Consider the following 18,177-nt stretch of genomic DNA (forward strand, 5'->3'; position numbering starts at 1 on the left):
CACTAGCACAGGCCTAGGAGTTTAGAGGCAGTCGAGCATACCCAGGTTCTGGTGTCAGATGTCCTGAGGTTGGATTCTGGCTCAGCCCTTGAAGGTAGTTGTGACCATAAGAAGATTCCTAAATATCTCTGTGTCTCAGTGTCCACATCTGTGCTAAAGGCATAGTAATAGCTTCCATCTCATAAGGTTTTTTAGAGGATTGCATAAATCCATGTGTATAAGTGGATGCAAGATAATTGACAGCCAATGATAATAATACTAGCTAACCCTGTATGTACTTCCCCCAGATGCATTGCCTGATGAATGCTTGGTGACATATTTAAAACTTAAAGAATACATTAGTTGAATATTCCTACAATGTTTAGACTTGGGATTATGGTTAATGATCATCTTTAAAATAAGGAGGAGAGAGTAAATAGATGTCCTTTTCCACACTTGAGCCTCAACAATATGCTTAATGTAAAGTAATAACTGATTACATACAAATAGGATTTCCTAAAATGGGAAGACCTTGGATATTGAAATGGATTACTGAAGAAGGAGGTAATAGAATTTCCTTCATTGAAGAACTTTAAAAATAAAATTGTTAAAAGTGAGAAGGATGCTATTGAAGCTGATTATATCTGAAGGCCCTGGGATGAACGATTAGATGATCCTACTTTGATTTTTATAAGTCATCTTCAGCAACATCAAGCACACTGAAAAGATATAGATCCTAGAACCACTCTCCCCCATATCCTAGGGCAGATGGTGAGGACGCAGACCTACATGTAGGTTCTGAAAACCAGCAGTCAGAGTAGAATGTCAGGACAGTGTGAAGTAACTGGCATGCCATGAATGCAGGTAGAACAGGAAGCCGTTTCTGTAGCACTTATCCATTTATCCCTCTTTTATCCTCTCCAAGACTATAAACAGTTTATAAAAAATGCATTTAATTCATCAAGATAAAAGCAAACTACATATAATTAGGTGAGCCTTTCTGAACTTTGGGGAGGTAAACTTGGTAGAGAGACAGGATGAGATTACTGCAAACAAGCATTGGCTGTATGGGTCTGCATTATTGACAGAGTTGGATGTTGAATTTTTCTAACAGCTATCAAAAGGTAGAAAACAGTTACATAATTCATGTGTCCAAAAAATAAAAATAAACAAGCCAAGTAATCAAACTTAATGCATTTCAGATAAAGTATAATGATTTCTATTTCTAGGTTCTATTTCTAGGTTTAAAGAGAAAGTCTTCTAGGTTCAAAGAGAAATAAAGAACCCACTGTGCAAGGTGGTAAGAAACAGCCTCCAAAGCAGCCTTCTGGTGCACACAAAACGTATTTCACAGAGCTGGCTGGTTCTTACTTTGTCCTTCAATGTTGACCAGTGATGGACAAAATAAGCCACCGTAACATGGCAACAATAGCATAGACAAAGATTACTCTCTCAGCGAGTGCCAGAGGTCGAGCATTTTGCTGGGATCCAGGGTCCCAGGTATCACTCTGTCTTCTCTGGTTAGCGACTAACATGAACAAAGAGCAAAGGCATAGGGAATATCTCAGATGAGGAAAATAGGGTCTACGGTAGAGGAAAGAAGACAGAGACACAGTGTTCCAAACTGGGACACACATGAAGTTGGTGTCTCGGGAACATTGCCTAAGTCCAGTTATAGACCGGAGAGACAAGGTCACAGTTAAATCCAAGGGAAGAGAATCTGAATGTGTAGTTCCAAAATGATTGGGAAGGATGTAGTAAAGTCCATTCTGATTCAAGTGAGAGTAGGGCTAGAATACATTTAAAGGTTGAGGTTGAGCAACATGAACTGGAGGGAATGACGGCATATTAGTATAAGACATTATGGGATTATTTATGTCTTTCTCTCAAAACAAATCTAAAATCTCAGCAGATTCAAACAGAGAATATTGTAAACGGACGTGAACATGCTAAAATTTTTCAGAAGTCAATTTGTAGCTTCTCCCATCATTAAGCTTGTTTCGACTACTTCTTTTGAGTCTCCCAATAACTTTGATATAACTCCAAGATGTGCCCGTATTTCAGAAACCCTATAACTTGCTCATATCTACATTTCCATTATGATTTCAATTTGACTTTTAAAGCCCTGTAGTTTTTCTTTTGTGCTACTTCATTGCTTCCCTTCCATACCACTTATTCTATAAATTATTCTTTTTCAAATTTTGACCATATTATTGCTTACAATATAGGACAAAAGAATTTAGTTATTTAATTAAGGTGAAAAATGTTACTTCATCTTTTTCTATCATATTCTATATATTCATCCTTAATACTTTAATTATCCCCAGGTATTTTAGTGTATTGTGGCAGGCTGTGCAGAAATTAAGTAATACAACACAACAAAAACAATAATAAAGAAAAATAAATTTATCTAACATATTGAAAAACTATTTATCTCTTCTGAGTACTGATTTAACAAAAACAAAATGGAAAACTCAAATATCTGTTTTGAAATTGTTGTCATTACATAGGTGACACCGGTGGCAAGGGAAATCATTTTGTGCTTTAGAAAACAATTCTCTGCTGCTACATTTTCTTCTTTGTGCAAGAAAATTCCCCGGAAGGTATACATATGAGGGTGAAGTTCAATAACATTTGGAGTTGCCTGACTTGGTGTCAGTTTGAAACTTCAGATTTCTAAATAAAATTGACAAAGTCATTTATAGAAACTTCACATTTTCATCCTTGGGACTAATAGCAGCAGGGAATAGAAGCATCTAACCAGCACGATAGAAAGAAAGGTCCCCTGATGTTTTGTGATTTTTAAATGAAAATAATGGAAGATGAAAGCAAATCTTCATTTTGTTTTGTTTGTGATGCCAAATAATTAAGCTTAAGGAGATAAAATACTCGTTAAAAAAACATTTAAAAACTCCATAGGCTGAGCCATGCCAATGAAGCCTTGACTATATTTCTGTATTATTCCTTTTAGAAAAGGACTTTTTCTTAGATATTTCTCTAAAAATAGCTGGAGACTAGGTTATTTTTTCTGGTAATTCATTTATTCAATATTGAACATTTTACAATTAATGTAGTCAAGGAAAGCACCGTGGAAGATATAAGAAAATAATGTGATATCTATTTTGTCCATAAATAAGTGACTATATAGTCTTACCTTTGCATTCTAAGTACTTTCCATACTACTTGTCATAAAATAAGCATGCACACTTTGTTGAATTTTAATTAAAAAATCTGTCTGGTAATGAGACTGAGATTATAACATGTTATGAAAAAGTCTGTAATAGTATGCATGAAACTCAATGAATTTTAAAATTTAGAAGGTTATCTTCTAGAGTAGAATGAAAAAAAATCATAGCTTAATCATTTTTGAAAAAAGATGGAAGATGGTTAGAAAGAATAAATGTGCTTAACAAGTAATACAATATTCAAAGTAGCAGGAAAAACACAAATCAAGCCGAATGAGATGGTATTTGTAAGTACAGACAATATTTAAATTACAAACCCAAAAGTGGTTGGAAAAGGCAATAATATGGAAAATTTTCTGGAAGACATTTTGTCAAACTCACTTAAAGACCCTAAACAAATTTGGCCTAGCAATTCTACTTCTAGGGATTTAGCCTAAGAATATAACCCAAGAATGTACCCATATTTATGTAGCAACATCATCAATAAATAATTATTTATAAAAAAAGTAAAAGCAAAGAAAATATCCAACAACAATGGTTAAGAAATTTGAAAACATCATCTAAAGAAATATTATCCAGCATGTAAGTATCATGTTTTTGAAAATATTTGATGACATAGGTTTCCCAAAACCTAATATTAAATGAATATTAAATGATACATATTATATAAAGGATGACATTAATGTGTTAAAAGCAAATATATCTATGGCAACACTGATTTTATTCAGCCAGCAGCAATGGTCTTCGTTTTAGATTGGCAACCAAACACACGAGGCAAGATTTGTTTCCCTCAACAAGTTTGTACTGCATTAAGAAAGAATATGAAATGGATGACACCATAAACCCTGTTTATACAGAGACCAGATTATCTCCCCATCCCCCAATATACTTTCTCTCTTTGTATGTATATATCACTTCTCCAATCAATATGGTGCTATGTTCCTTCCCCTTGACTCTGGACTGGACCTTAAACTGCTTATTGATGTTCTGCAATTTTGAGTCTAAGCATGGTGAAAGCCTGGCAGCTTACGATTCCTCCTTCTTGGGATCGAATCGCTAAGAAACTACATGGAAAGGTTCATGTGATCAATCAAGATGCCAAGATGACAGCACCAGCTGAGCTTCCTGGGAACATGTGAATGTTAATCCTCTAGCCCAAGTCAAGCCATCCCACCTGATGCCACATGGAGTAGAGGTGTGTTTCCCTCCTGCCACATCAGCTAGCAAATAAATGGTGCTGATTTAAACCAGAGTTTTGTTCCACAGCAATGGAAAACCAAAACAAAGGACACCTCCATAGTGGAGTTGAGATCCAAATCCTCCCAGGTGTGACTTCTCAATATCCCATCCACTTCATCCATTTTGAACTTGGGATCTTCATGGACACAAAATTCTACACTGGTTGGGTATGGGCCACCTCAGTTCAGGGATGCTAACAAATCTGTGGTGTCTTCAGCTTTTATACCTTATACCGTCTCTTGAGGGATACATGACTAACTTCCACTCTCCAGTCATCACGTCTCATAAATATCATTACTCAATAAACAATCTGAGCAACAAGTTTCAGGTGCTTGATCCTGTACCTGCTACCTTGGTCAGATTCTCTTTTTTCTAGGATATTGTTATACTCGAATAAGTTTCTTGAATTACCATTAAAATGAAGACTCTATCAAAGGACAAATTCTCAAGTGTCTTGAAGTAAAGAAAGGCCACATACTTACTATTTATCCTTTCTTTCCATTTATCTAACTGTATCTATATTGAAAAAAGACCAGAAGAATGTATATGAAAAAATACATATCATTGTCATTGGACTGTTGGTGATTTATATTTTTTTATTTATATGTTTGTAAATTTTCAATTTCTTTAATATTATAATATAACAAAAACTTAAGTCACATTGACAAATGCAATGGGGGCTAACTTTTAGGCTCCTTCAGGCTTTTACTGAGTGACCTCTCCAAGACCGAAAGCTGGATTTTTTTTTTTTTCCAGGAGAAAGTCACTGCTTTCCCTGACTTTGTGTTTGTACAATTGATTAATACCCAATAGTAAAACACTCTTGGACACTTGCCTTGGCTCTAACTCCTTCCTATAAATCGTACATGAGTTACCAAATTGGAAGATTAGGGAAAATTGTCAGGCATGTATCACACAGCCTTTTGACCCATTTCTTCAAAGAACCAGGAGGACAGCTAGAAGCATTCTATTCTGCTGCTCCTTGTTGTAAGATTTTTAGGGTAAGGACACTACATGAGAAGGCCTGAGGTGATCCTGTACTGCCGGTGACTATTTAGACTTGCCTGTTTAATTATGGGATTTCTTATTAGAAAGTCAAATATTATCCCATGTCTAAGTGACATTCTTCAAAATAAACTTCAGCTAGAGTGGCTATATATTTTGTTTCCCACACTCAGAGGGTTTTGAAAATGAAAGAGGGTACCAAAGAGAATTTTAAAAATGTTTATTGTTTAGGCATATGCATAAGTTGTTAAAAACATTTAAAATAAATCTTATTTCCTTGTCTTATTAATAAGGAAACCAAGGCTCCAAGATATTGTGCCCAGGTAATAGTCAAACCAGAATTTGAACTTAGGCCTATTTGGGTCCAAAATCCATGTGGTTAATTGTAGTGTTATACTGCCTCATTGTTCCGCTTATGATGGCTGATAATTGAGTTGGGAATTGATAGCTCATTTCTCATTTTACTCTATGTTATATGGCTGGTTCATGTGTAAAATGCACCTGAGCTCAGTTCTCAGATCATCAGTGAGCATTCATTTCTAATTACCAAGAATATCTAGTATCATATTTTTATAGTCATCAAACTGCTGCTTCATGTCTAAGGACCACACTCCTATCTCAGTGGAAATTTTACCACTTCGGTTGGATATCTTGCCTTCTAAATAGTTTCATGTGATTGATTTGCATGTTTTGGATATAGCATTCTACACATTTAGCCATCTCTCAATTTTGTACTATTTGGCACATTTTCTGTTGTTGTTGTTTTGTTTCATAAGTTACTGTGGAATCAACAAATTTGTGGATACACATAAATATGAGATTGATTAAGAAAAATGTACTCCATTCAATTGTGTGTTCTGATAACTGAAATTAAATTTTGCACCAAATCTTGTTTTCTATCTCACTTATCTTTTTAGGGAAAATTTACTTATGCTAAAAAATCAAGTGTGAATGAATTAGATTTAGAGAGACCATAAAGAAGCCTTGTGAAAATGGCTATGTGATAGCTATACCACAGATGTACTTCATTCAACTCTAAACATTGTTCTATCAAAAAATATATGAGTTTTATTGAAAAAAAGTAACCTACCCGAGGAAAGTATGTGTTAATTTAGAATATTAGTAGTTTAATTGGCATTGGAATACCCTTTCTTTGGATTCAACATAGGAAATTGAATCTACTCTGAAAGGATGCTCTGTAGGTATCAGCTCTGAAAAAAGTGGTAAAAATCAAGAAAAGCAGCAAGGCAAAATGAAGTTGAATGAATGCAATGCTGACATTAACACAGAACTTCTGATCAGTGTGGTGGAATAGGTAAAAGCTGTGCTCACTTCCTCCCACAATGACATCAGAATTACAACTAAAATATAGAACACCCATCATAGATTATCACCTGAAGTCTAGCTGAACAGAAGTCCCATAACTAAGGATATAAAAAAGAAGCATATCAAGACTGGTAGGAGGGACAGACATGTGGCAATGGCTGGCCACACACGGTTTGGTTATTAAGAATCAGAAGGGATATCTTGGCCACAAAGGTTTTCCCTGAGGACGAAAAGGTCCCAGCCCCACACCAGGCTCTTGAGCCCCAGACACTAGTGCCAGGAAGAGGAGTCCCATAACATCTGACTATGAAAGCCAGTGGGGATTGCATCCAAGAATAACTAAGAGCTACAGGAGACCTAGATACAGGTCTTAAAGGGATGACACATGGACTTACTTGCTCACAAACTCACTTACTCTATCCCCAGCACAGGGGCAGCAGCTCCAAAAATGCCAGGGACATACCAGAAGGAACTATATTGACTAGCTTCAGGGCAAGTTCTGGAGGGAAAGAGGTCAGGGTAGCTCTCAACATGAACAGAAGTGGTGGCAGGAACCACTGATCCTATGGTAAGCAATCTTCCCCCACAGCCAGCCCGGCACAGAAGGGCCTGAAATCTCTGCTCACCTTTAACCTGGATAATCCTGTTCACCCTGCCCTGGTGACTCCCTGAGACCCTGCCCCACCCAATGCACATGCCTTCCCAAGCCTCTTTTAGTGGCTGCTCAGCACCTGCTATAATGCATGCTTCAGATTTTCCTAAATTCTCTCAAAAGTCAACAAACCTCAAACATGCAGCAGCTGCCCTCAGCATGCACCATACCTCTTGCTAACTGGTCCTGAGGCCAGCACAAGCAGAGCCCAGCCACAACTTGAAATTTAACTTTCATCAAGTGGCCCCATGCCTGGCATAAGCAGCGCCCTGTCTTGGTTTACAACATAGCTTCATCTAAGCAGTAACAAGCCTTGCACACATGACAGCTGGCCTCAGTTCACATTATGGTGCCCATCAGAGATTCCCAAGCCTGGGAAAAATAGCAGCTGGTCTCAGTTCATAGAATTGTCTCTCCCATTGCCTTTTTGTACACCAATAACAAATTACTAAAATGACAAATTGTTAAAACAATAACATTTTCAATTGCATCATAAAGAATAAAATACCTAGGAATAAATTTAACCAAGGAGATAAAAGACCTGTACTAGGAAAACTATGACACTGAAGAAAGAAATTTAAAAAGATACAAATAAATGGAAGCATATACCCTGCTCATGGATAGAAAGAATTAACATCATTAAAATGCCCATACTACCCAAAGCAATCTATAGATTCAATGAAATCCCTATCAAAATACCAATAGCGTTTTTCACAGAATGAGAACAAATAATCCTAAAATTGACATAGAACAACAGAAGACCCTGGATAACCAAAGCAATCTTTAGAAAGCAGCACAAAGTTGGAGGTACCACGCTACCTGATATCAAATTATACTACAAGGCTATAGTAATCAAAGAAGCATGGTACTGGCATAAAACAGACACATAGTTCAATGGAATAGAATAAAGAGCCCAGAAATAAACCCGTAAGTATATGGTCAATTAATCGATGACAAAGAATGCAAGAATATACAATGGGGTAAAGACAGTATCTTCAATAAATAGTGTTGGGAAAACTGGACAGATACAAGCAAAAAGAAAATGAAACCACTTTCTTATACCATTATATTTTTAAAAAACTAAAAATGGATTAAATACTTAAATATAAGACTTGAATCCATAAAACTCCTAGAAGAAACATAGGCAATGAACTCTTTGACATCACTCCTAGTAAAATTTTTTGGAATATGTCTCCTCAAGCCAGGGAAACAAAATAAAAAATAAACAAATGAGACCACATTAAACTAAAAAGCGTTTACAAGCAAAGGAAACTATTTAAAAAAAAAAGACAACCTACTGAATAGGAGAAGATATTTGCCAATGATACATCCAATAAGGGGTTAATATCTAAGAACTCATAAAATATATAAAGAACTCATAGAACTTAGCACCAAAAAAACAAACAATCCAATTAAAAATGGGCAGAGGATCTGAATAGACATTTCTCCAAAGAGGACATACAGATGACCAATAGACATATGAAAAGATGCTCAAAGTCACTAATCATTAGAGAAATGCAAACTAAAACCACAATGAAATATTACCTGATACCTGTCAGAAAGGCTATCATCAATAAATCAACAAACAACAAGTGCTGGCGAGGATGCAGAGAAAAGGGAACCCTCTTGCACTGTTGATAAGATTGCAAATTGGTGCAGCCACTATGGAAAACAGCAAGGAGGTTTCACAAATAATGAAAAATAGAACTACCATATGAACCAGTAATCTCACTTTTGGGTATTTATTTGAAGAAATCCACAACACTGATTCAAAAAGATATATGCACCACTATATTCCTTGTAGCATTATTTACAGTAGCCAGATATAAAAGCAATATAAATGTCTGTCAATAGACAAGTGGATGAAAAAGAGGTGATATATATATATATATATATACACATATATATATACATATATATGTGTATATATATATAATTGAATAATAAATAATAAAAAATAATTATATATATATAAAAATCTGAAATCTTAGCATTTGCGACAACATGGATGGACCTACATGGTTTTTATGCTAAGTAAAATAAGTCAGAGAGAGAAAGACAAATATGATGTGATCTCACTTACATGTGGAATCTGCAGAAACAAAATGAATGAACAAACAAAACAGAAACTAACTCACAGATACAAAGAACAATTTATGGTCACCAGATGGAGTTTGGGGGGCTGGGTGAAAAAGGTGAAGGGATTATGAAATACAAATTGGCCGACATAAAATTAGTCATGGGTATGTTAAGTACAGCATAGGAATATAGTCAATACTACTTAACTATATATGGGGTCAGATGGATACTATACTTATTGGGGTGATCTCTTCATAAGTTATATAAATGTCCAATCACTATGTTCTACACTTGAAACTAATATAGTATTGTATGTCAACTGCAATTGAAAAAACAAAAAACAAAAATAGTAATACAAATGCTGCCTTCTGGAAGGAGGGCATTTGGGAGGCCTTTCTACTTTACCTAATAAAATTCTTATTTATTCAATATATCTCTTAATTTTCTTCATTATAAAGTAGAGATGACAATAAAGGATTCATACCATAGAAAAACTGTGAAGAAAATGCAATTGTTTTGAAAGTTCTTATATGTAGCACAAATCTTCACAAACATACACATTGATATTAATTTTTGAAACAGAAATAATAAGATAATCTTCTACATATTGCAGTTTCTTTAACTAATTTATGTAGTAAGTTTAAGTATGGTCAGTTATTAGACATTAATAAAATCTTATAAATTTCCACTAGCGATCAGGACTAGCAAACTTTGAAATATTACTTTTCTTCAAGAGGCAGCTTACTTTCTATGTAGTAAATCGACATTGAGTACGTAGCTTTGTTGTGTACTGGTATGGAAGACAGAGTAGAAAGAGAGTGATTTCTTACCCATAGGAGTAACATTATCTTGTTGTAGGTATAACATCACCTTGTTAGGAAAAAGCGGATTCCTTATGAAAATGAAAACTGCTTAGATTTCTCTAGAAACTGAAATGCCTTTACATCTAGAATGAATAAGCAACTTGAGAAAAATTGATATAGGTTTTTCCTCATGTACAATTCCCATTGACAAAAAATCTAAGTTGTATATAGTCAGTATAAAACATCATATATAAAAGCCGTAAAAGTTCACTTGGTGCCTAACATTTAGAGGTTTATAAATATTTTGGCACTATGAGATAGGGAGTAGATGGTTCGTGGTAAATGGTCTATATGTGTTTTCCCCCTTGTACTCAAATTACACTGGTGTTTATTATTTATTATTCAATTTTTAAAAATATGATGAAAAATGAAAGCATTCTCTTTCCCAGAGCATTTTTACATTAGTCTTAGATCTCAACTTTGAAAAAGAACCTTGACATAAAAATTGCATTAATAATTCATGGACTATATTAATGACTGAGTTAAAACTTTAACAAGTTGGTGTTACAAAACTGTCAAAAACATAACAGCCCTGCCTTCTTTAATTTCAACTGCTTCTGATGAAGCGTAGGGAAATGCCTTATTGGTGTGCAGTGTTACCAATTATCTGACAGAGCCAGAGTGTATTTCCAGCTAATCAGAAATAAGAGTGCAGAATTAAATCTCCCGTGTGAAACTCATCATTTACATATTTATGATTTTGAAATTATAATAAGGCTAATGAGAAACTCACATACTGTCTTTAAAAGTCAAGTCAATCTCACAGTTAATTTTTAACAGATAAAGCTTCTGATACAGGGTTGTTGACAGATGATGTCTGTTGATAACAATTTATTTTAATTAAACATTACACACTATTTGTATGGACTATCCATACATTGTATAAGGGGGTTGTTTTTAACCTGCCACCTTTGGGCTAGAGTGAGATACAATGTTAATGGCAATGGGTGTAACATAAGTTTATACAAATACAATGCTTTGGAGAAAATGGTGACAATATATGCAGGCATACACACACCTAACTCCAGCACTATTTTATGTATGTCTGGGAGAATCAGAGAGGAGGTGACCAGGTGCAGTTTATGAGGGGTCTTTAAAGCTGTTAAGTGCTCAGAGATGCGTGTTGCATATACATTTCTGAATTGAGGCAATATATTGTGTGTTATGATTATGCTCATTAAGTGGCGCTATCTTCAGAGCCAACGCATTTGAGTATGTTCGCTGCTGCAATATCATTAATTAAAGAGGTGACATGCTTCCACCCCCTCATCCACTTTCATGAAGAAATGCCTTATACAAGTCATCAATTTGCTGATGCTGGCAGATGACCCTTTCTGTATATTATATGGATTTTAGTTCTCTGTGGGCGTTCTTATTTGTGCAAGAATTTGGGGCACATTTGTGTAATCTAGCAATGTCATAGACCTTATTTGCAATGTACATTTTTCCCCCTGAGGTGGCTTTAAAATAAACTTGAAGAGTTTTAGTACCATAAAGTGTGCCTATTTCTATTTTGCTTTCTTTTTAACTCTTTCCTAAGAAGAATTTTTCCATTGAGTAACATTGCTGTGTGGAAAATAATAGAGACATGGCATTTTTAAGCTCTGTTAAAATACTGATTAATGCCTTATTATTATTAACATTTTATAATAAATTAGTGTAACAATAAGAATAAAAAGTAAAGGCAATAAGTTAGCCTATATGGTCATGGGAACGATAGAGGGCAAATGCAGATGTAGAAAAGAAAAAAATTTCTTCATGGCTTACATAGAATCTCATATCTACATCGCTGTATTAGTTTTCTACTGCTGCATACAACATTGGCTTAAAATAATACATGGTCTATCGCTCCAGTCTGCTGCTAAGACAGTGTTTTATATTATGCAGCACAATCATAGAAGTGACATTCCATCACCTTTGCTGTATTCTATTGGTTAGAAGCAAGTCACAAGTCTTGCTCTCACTCAAGGGGATTATGCAGGTTTGTAAACCATTACGGATGACCTTATAATGTGTCCACTAGTTCATCACAATCACTGAAAGGCAGCAGAGAATATTAGTCAAGAATATAGGTTCCAGCTCACACGAGCTCAAATATCACTCTATCATATACCTAATATAGTTGTGAGGATTAAAAGTATTAATTCACTTTAAACATTTAGAACACTGCCTGGCATGCAATAAGTTTTCAATAAATATTACCGTGGCTGATTATTATGTTGAAATAAGCAATTATCATTTCCACGTTCTTTAGGGAAGACGTAATTATGTATGTATGGTGACCTTCCAGTGAAATAGCAGAAGTCATGCCTTACCACTTTGTTTCCCTGTGCTCCCAGGATATCCGTAACTCTAATCATTGAGATTATTAGTTGTGTTCTACCCTTGTATCTTGACTTTTGGAGAAGGTGACCCATGAGGAGAGTGTGTACCTCAAAACCAACTTTTCTTTACACAGCAATGCGAGATAAAACATTTTAAAGAAATAAATAAACCAAAATGTCCCCGATATAGTAAGAAAAAATTGCATGCCTATGACCAGGAAACAGAAAAAAAACTGGAAATAGTAAGCAGCTGTCAAGGAAGATATGGATGTACAACGAGAAGCAGGGATTAATATCTAGACTTTGGCTAAAAAAAAAAAATGTGTCTATTTTCTAGATGGGAAATGAACTAAACACACACACACACAGACACACATGCGCACACACACACACACACACACACAGACACACATGACACAGACACACATGCGCACGCACACACACGCAGACACCATGAGCTGGAGAGGCAGAAGAAAATAGAGAGCCCTTTTCCATCAGAATCTGCAAATGCGTGATGTCTCTGTGCGTGGATCTGCGCCCTGTCCACTAACACCACAAGGCAGTAGGAAACCTGACCTGGAATGATAAGATCTGATATGGAGAAAGGGCCTGGAAGGACAGTAGGAAAAATTGCAGAATCACCTGGCCATGTGGAATAAGCACAGGTGGAAAGAGAGAGAAAAAAAGTTTATAAATAAAAATAAAAGCAAATAAACTCCACTTCAGGTTGTTTTTTAAAACAGCTACAATACATGAAGAAATATAATGCCAAAATGACAAGCAGGACAAGAATTCATTGCAGCTCAGTGAAAATTAATTTCATGCAAAGTACAAAGTAAGTGTTGTATTATGGTCAATGCAATAAAATGAAGACACAACTTCCATAAAAAATACAAAAAATTTAAACAAATATTATAGAAATTAAACTAAACTAAAGAAATGGTTAACAACATACACATTAGTTTAAAGTATTTGAAAATAAAATTACTTGTCTAATTAAAAATTAAAAAGAATAAAATGTAGAGTGAACACAGTAACAAGGAAATGAGTGAATTGGAATGTATTGCTAAGGATTTCTAAAAAGAAACCATAAAGAGATTTTTCTTTAAAGCATGAAAAAATTTCTTAAAAATACACAAAAACATTTAAGAGCTATAAAGAATACAACGAGAAACACCAGAATTTGTCTAATGGGATATTCAGAAATAACAAATGGCAGAAATAATGATAGTATATATTTGAAGAAATAATTGCTGAGAGTTTTCTAGACTTAGAGGCATGAACTTCCAGTATAAAAGTCCATTTCAGTTACTGAGCTGCATTTAAAAAAATAAATAAATAAATCCATCCCAAGAAACACTGTACTAAAAATACAGAAAATAAAGACCAAAAAAGTCTCAAAATCTACTTGAAAGAAAAAACAAAAACAGATACATGTGAAAAAATGGCTATCATTGGCAACAATATTTTTCAGAAGAAAATTAAGGAGTTGCTTCAAATAATAATGATAATTGTTACATTGCATTCATTCTGTGTTTTAAACAATCAGCATATCTGATGATATAGCTACTATTATTATTCCCATTTTACAAATAAGGAAATTGAGCCCTGAGAAGTGAAGACTCTCCTTAATATATACAGCTATTAAAAGGTGAAGCTATTTATTTTGTTTTTATACTTAATTATTATTTGAGAGTGAAGTCTAAATTATTATTTTTCAAGATATTATAACAGAAAGAATTTAGCATCCTAAGTCACTCAAATAACTCTTGGAGACTGTACTTGATTAAGAAGATAAATGAATTCAGAGAGCATGCACAGGATATAAGAAAGAACAATAAGGACAGAGATTGACAAATGATGTGAGTAAATTTGATTAACTATAAATTTTCTTTACAGTCAAATTTGATTAACTGTAAAAATAACTATTTTGTGAGTTAAAATAGTAAAATAAAAATTCTAAAATATTAAGATGTATTGATTGGGGTGGTAGTTGCGATGGGTAAAGCATGGCAAGGTTTACTGCCATATTGGGAGGAAGACAAAAATATTGAATAACAATTAACATTGTTAGGTAAATATGTGAATAATTTGTATTAAAATTACATTATATTCTATATACTTAACTTACATATATTATACATTCTAACTTCCAAACTAGTTAATAGATAAAAGAAGGATATAGGTTGTAGAAAATAATATTAATTTAATAGAAGCAGAGGAGAAGGAAAGAGAAGGGTAAAAAAAAATGCAGAATAAAAAGGTGGAAAAGGTTACATTATATCATCACAATAAATATAAATGAATTATATATACCTACTAAAGCACAAAAGGTTGTTTGATAGAAAAAAAACTTACCTAGTTATTGTTTGCTTTGAAAAAGATGCATCACAAATAAAACTGCATTGAAATGTTCCAAATAAAGAAATGGGCAAAAGATATATTTAACAAAAACTGTTCAGAAGAATGCAAGTAAACCAATACACTAATAGAAAAAATTAAAATTAAGACAAAAGTATTAACATAGATAAAAAGGTATATAGAATGACAATCAAAAGAAAATATACTTAGAAGACTAAATTTATGAAATTTTATGTATATAACAACACAGTCAAGAAACTAATAAAGTAAAAATTGCAAGTACTGCAATTTCACCAGACACTTATAAATCAAACAGAAAAAGAAAGAAATCTTTAAACTGAACATATTTTATAAAAAACTGAATATAATTTCAAAGAAATGATTAGCCCCCAAAAACACAATTTTAACCATACTGCAATTATAATGGAAACTAACACTTAAAAGATCAGTTTAAAAAATAAAATATGCTTCTAAACTTTGAAAGCTTTCATAAATAACTTACAGTTTCTTTGAACCTTTACTTGTTTGAGTTTTAAAAAAAAATCTGAATGAAGTATTTTATACCCACTCCTTTTCAATTTTATTTTATTAAACGTGTGACCCTTTGTTTCATCCTCACAAGATCATTTTCAATATTAACTCTATAACCATTGTAATTTTTATTCCTCCATGATTTATGTCAGTTTAACATGAATAAACCTGTCTCCCATACATTCCTTAGAGTCATTTGTAAAAATGGTATATCTGTTAACATGAAGGAGAGAGACTTAATGTCCTAATGTATCTAATTAGCAATGGAATAATGCATTAATCCTTCCAGATTAGAGAGATTTGTATTTTAATTATCTCCTTTTTATTCTGATGCTGCATAAGGCAGTACTATGCAGCTTCCCTTTTAAGCCTATGCCTAATTATGTCCAAAACTCTTTTTTACTTACTTACAACAACACTGAGAAAAAAATTGGTACATTAAAAAAGGAAAAGACTTTTCTAAAGGGTTACTGGAGTAAAGAAGAAATAAACAATAATACATGAATCATCTGATTTGCAGTTATATAACGTTTTGAGGTATAGGATTTTTCTTTATTGACATAAGATATAAGAAAGAAAAAAGAAAATGTGCCACAACACTGCCTTTCCAGTTCCTCATCTCCCTGCTAATAGTATAAATGCTAACCACAAACTTCACCTCAGACAGGTAGATCCATTAGTACAGGCCATGAAAGAGGACAATTTTATCCCACACACAATTTTGTGGCCGATCCCTACAATTTTCTATACCTCAATAAGATAGCTGTATCTTGAGACACAAAAATAATATTCATACCAAAGGAGTTCCACTCCTATGGTCATGGAGGAAATTGTTCCAGAAATGCATTGCATTACTTAGGTGTTAAGTGGCTTGGGTACCAATCCTCAGCAGTCAACACTCAACATTGGGGTGTGAGTTAGAGCAAGGTTTCCCCCCGCCTTTGGCCCTCAGTTTTCACATCTGCAAAATGATGGAATTGGACTAACTTAGATATAAAGCTTCTTCTTGATCTAATCTTTTGCTGGACTAAGATCTCCCTCACCCACTCCTTCTGTTCAAAACTTGGCTTCCCATAAAACTCAGTGAAATTATTCTCTCCATATATCTCAACTATCGAGGAAAAAAATTATTTTCCTATTTTTTTTTAAATACCTCTTGGCAGAAATATCTCATTTGTTTCTGGCCAAAGCTCATGATCTTCTTCCTTGAGTTGGCTTATGTCTCTGTTTTCATGGGCGTCCAATTGTGTATCTGGTCTCTCTGAGCAATGTTTCAGTCACCTGGCCTTTTACTTTCTTGATAGAGAATTGATTCCTCTCTAGCCTCTCAGTCCTTGTGAGGCACATCAAGATTTCCATTTATTGCTTGAATCTTCTTCATGTAGAATGTTTTCTGCTGTTTCTTAAGTCTTTTGAAGGTAGGTCTTTAGCCAAATGTAAATACTCCTCTATGCAATCGGCTACATGCCCTCCATCTTCTTCAAGCATATCCTTGGTGCATAGCCTATGGTGCTATGTTGACCCTGCAAAACTGTTTACAGTGCCTTCTCTTAAATATGCATTTCCAGAGAAAAGTCATTAACTTTCCTCTCAAATGGCTATGTCAACAACCTGTTTTTTTTTCTTTGTAGACATTAAAAAGTACCAACTACTATCTGACATAAGTGTTCAGGTACCTTGTTGCAATACGGTGCTATCCCGTCACATACCATGCAATTTGACTGCCCTGTCAACTAACTGTCCAATACGCTGTAAATTGTTGGGAAACATAACTAAAATAAAAAAAAGTCAACTTGTCATTTGGGAGATTTGCAGATGTTAATGGACTCTAAGTTAATATATTAATCAGTAGCAGCTATTTTTATTCGCTAGTGAAATATATAACCTGCCTTAGACGGATAGTGACATTTTAACTCAGTGTTTAAGGAGAAATAGTAATTCACACAGGAGAGAGAAAAGAATATCATGATATGACATAGAAATAAGAGAAATATGCTGTGCCTAGAATGAGAAAAATTTTCTAATAGATATGTTTAAAGTATAAATGATGTTTAGAGAAATATTACATAATGAGGTTAAAACTATGATAAAACTATTACCAAAGATATAATCTTAAAGAATTTTCCTCAATATTATAGCGAAAGACAAACTTTTAACAGGTATATTTGAGGAGAATAATATAATCAGATTTGTGTTCTAGCATGATCATGAAGAGGATGAATTAGAGGGATAGAGACTGAAAACGAAATCAAGTTAGGAAGTGTGAACTGAGATCGTGACAGAGGAGGAGAAAAAGATGCCTTAGGACTTGATAACCGCCTGACATGGAGATGACAAAGATGGCAAAGGAATAGAGAGGCTGAGGCCAAGTCTTATAGTGTAGTGAATGAATAGGTGGTGTTAGCATAATTAGAAAATTGAGCAGTGGTGCAAGCTTGGGGAACAAAGGGTAGACATGATTTCAACTTTAGAGGTGTTGAGTTTTAAACTGAAAATGCGAATCTTAGGGGAAACCTGAGGGTAGAGGTATGGAGTTTAAAAGGTGGTTGAAAAACAGTGACAGTCCTTGTTAATAACTGTGTCAATAAAATGAAGGATGGTCTTTATGGGTAGAGTTCAGATGCCGCTATCAT

This window comes from Rhinolophus hipposideros (genome assembly GCF_964194185.1).
Source record: "Rhinolophus hipposideros genome assembly, chromosome: 11".
Classification (NCBI taxonomy): Eukaryota; Metazoa; Chordata; class Mammalia; order Chiroptera; family Rhinolophidae; genus Rhinolophus; species Rhinolophus hipposideros.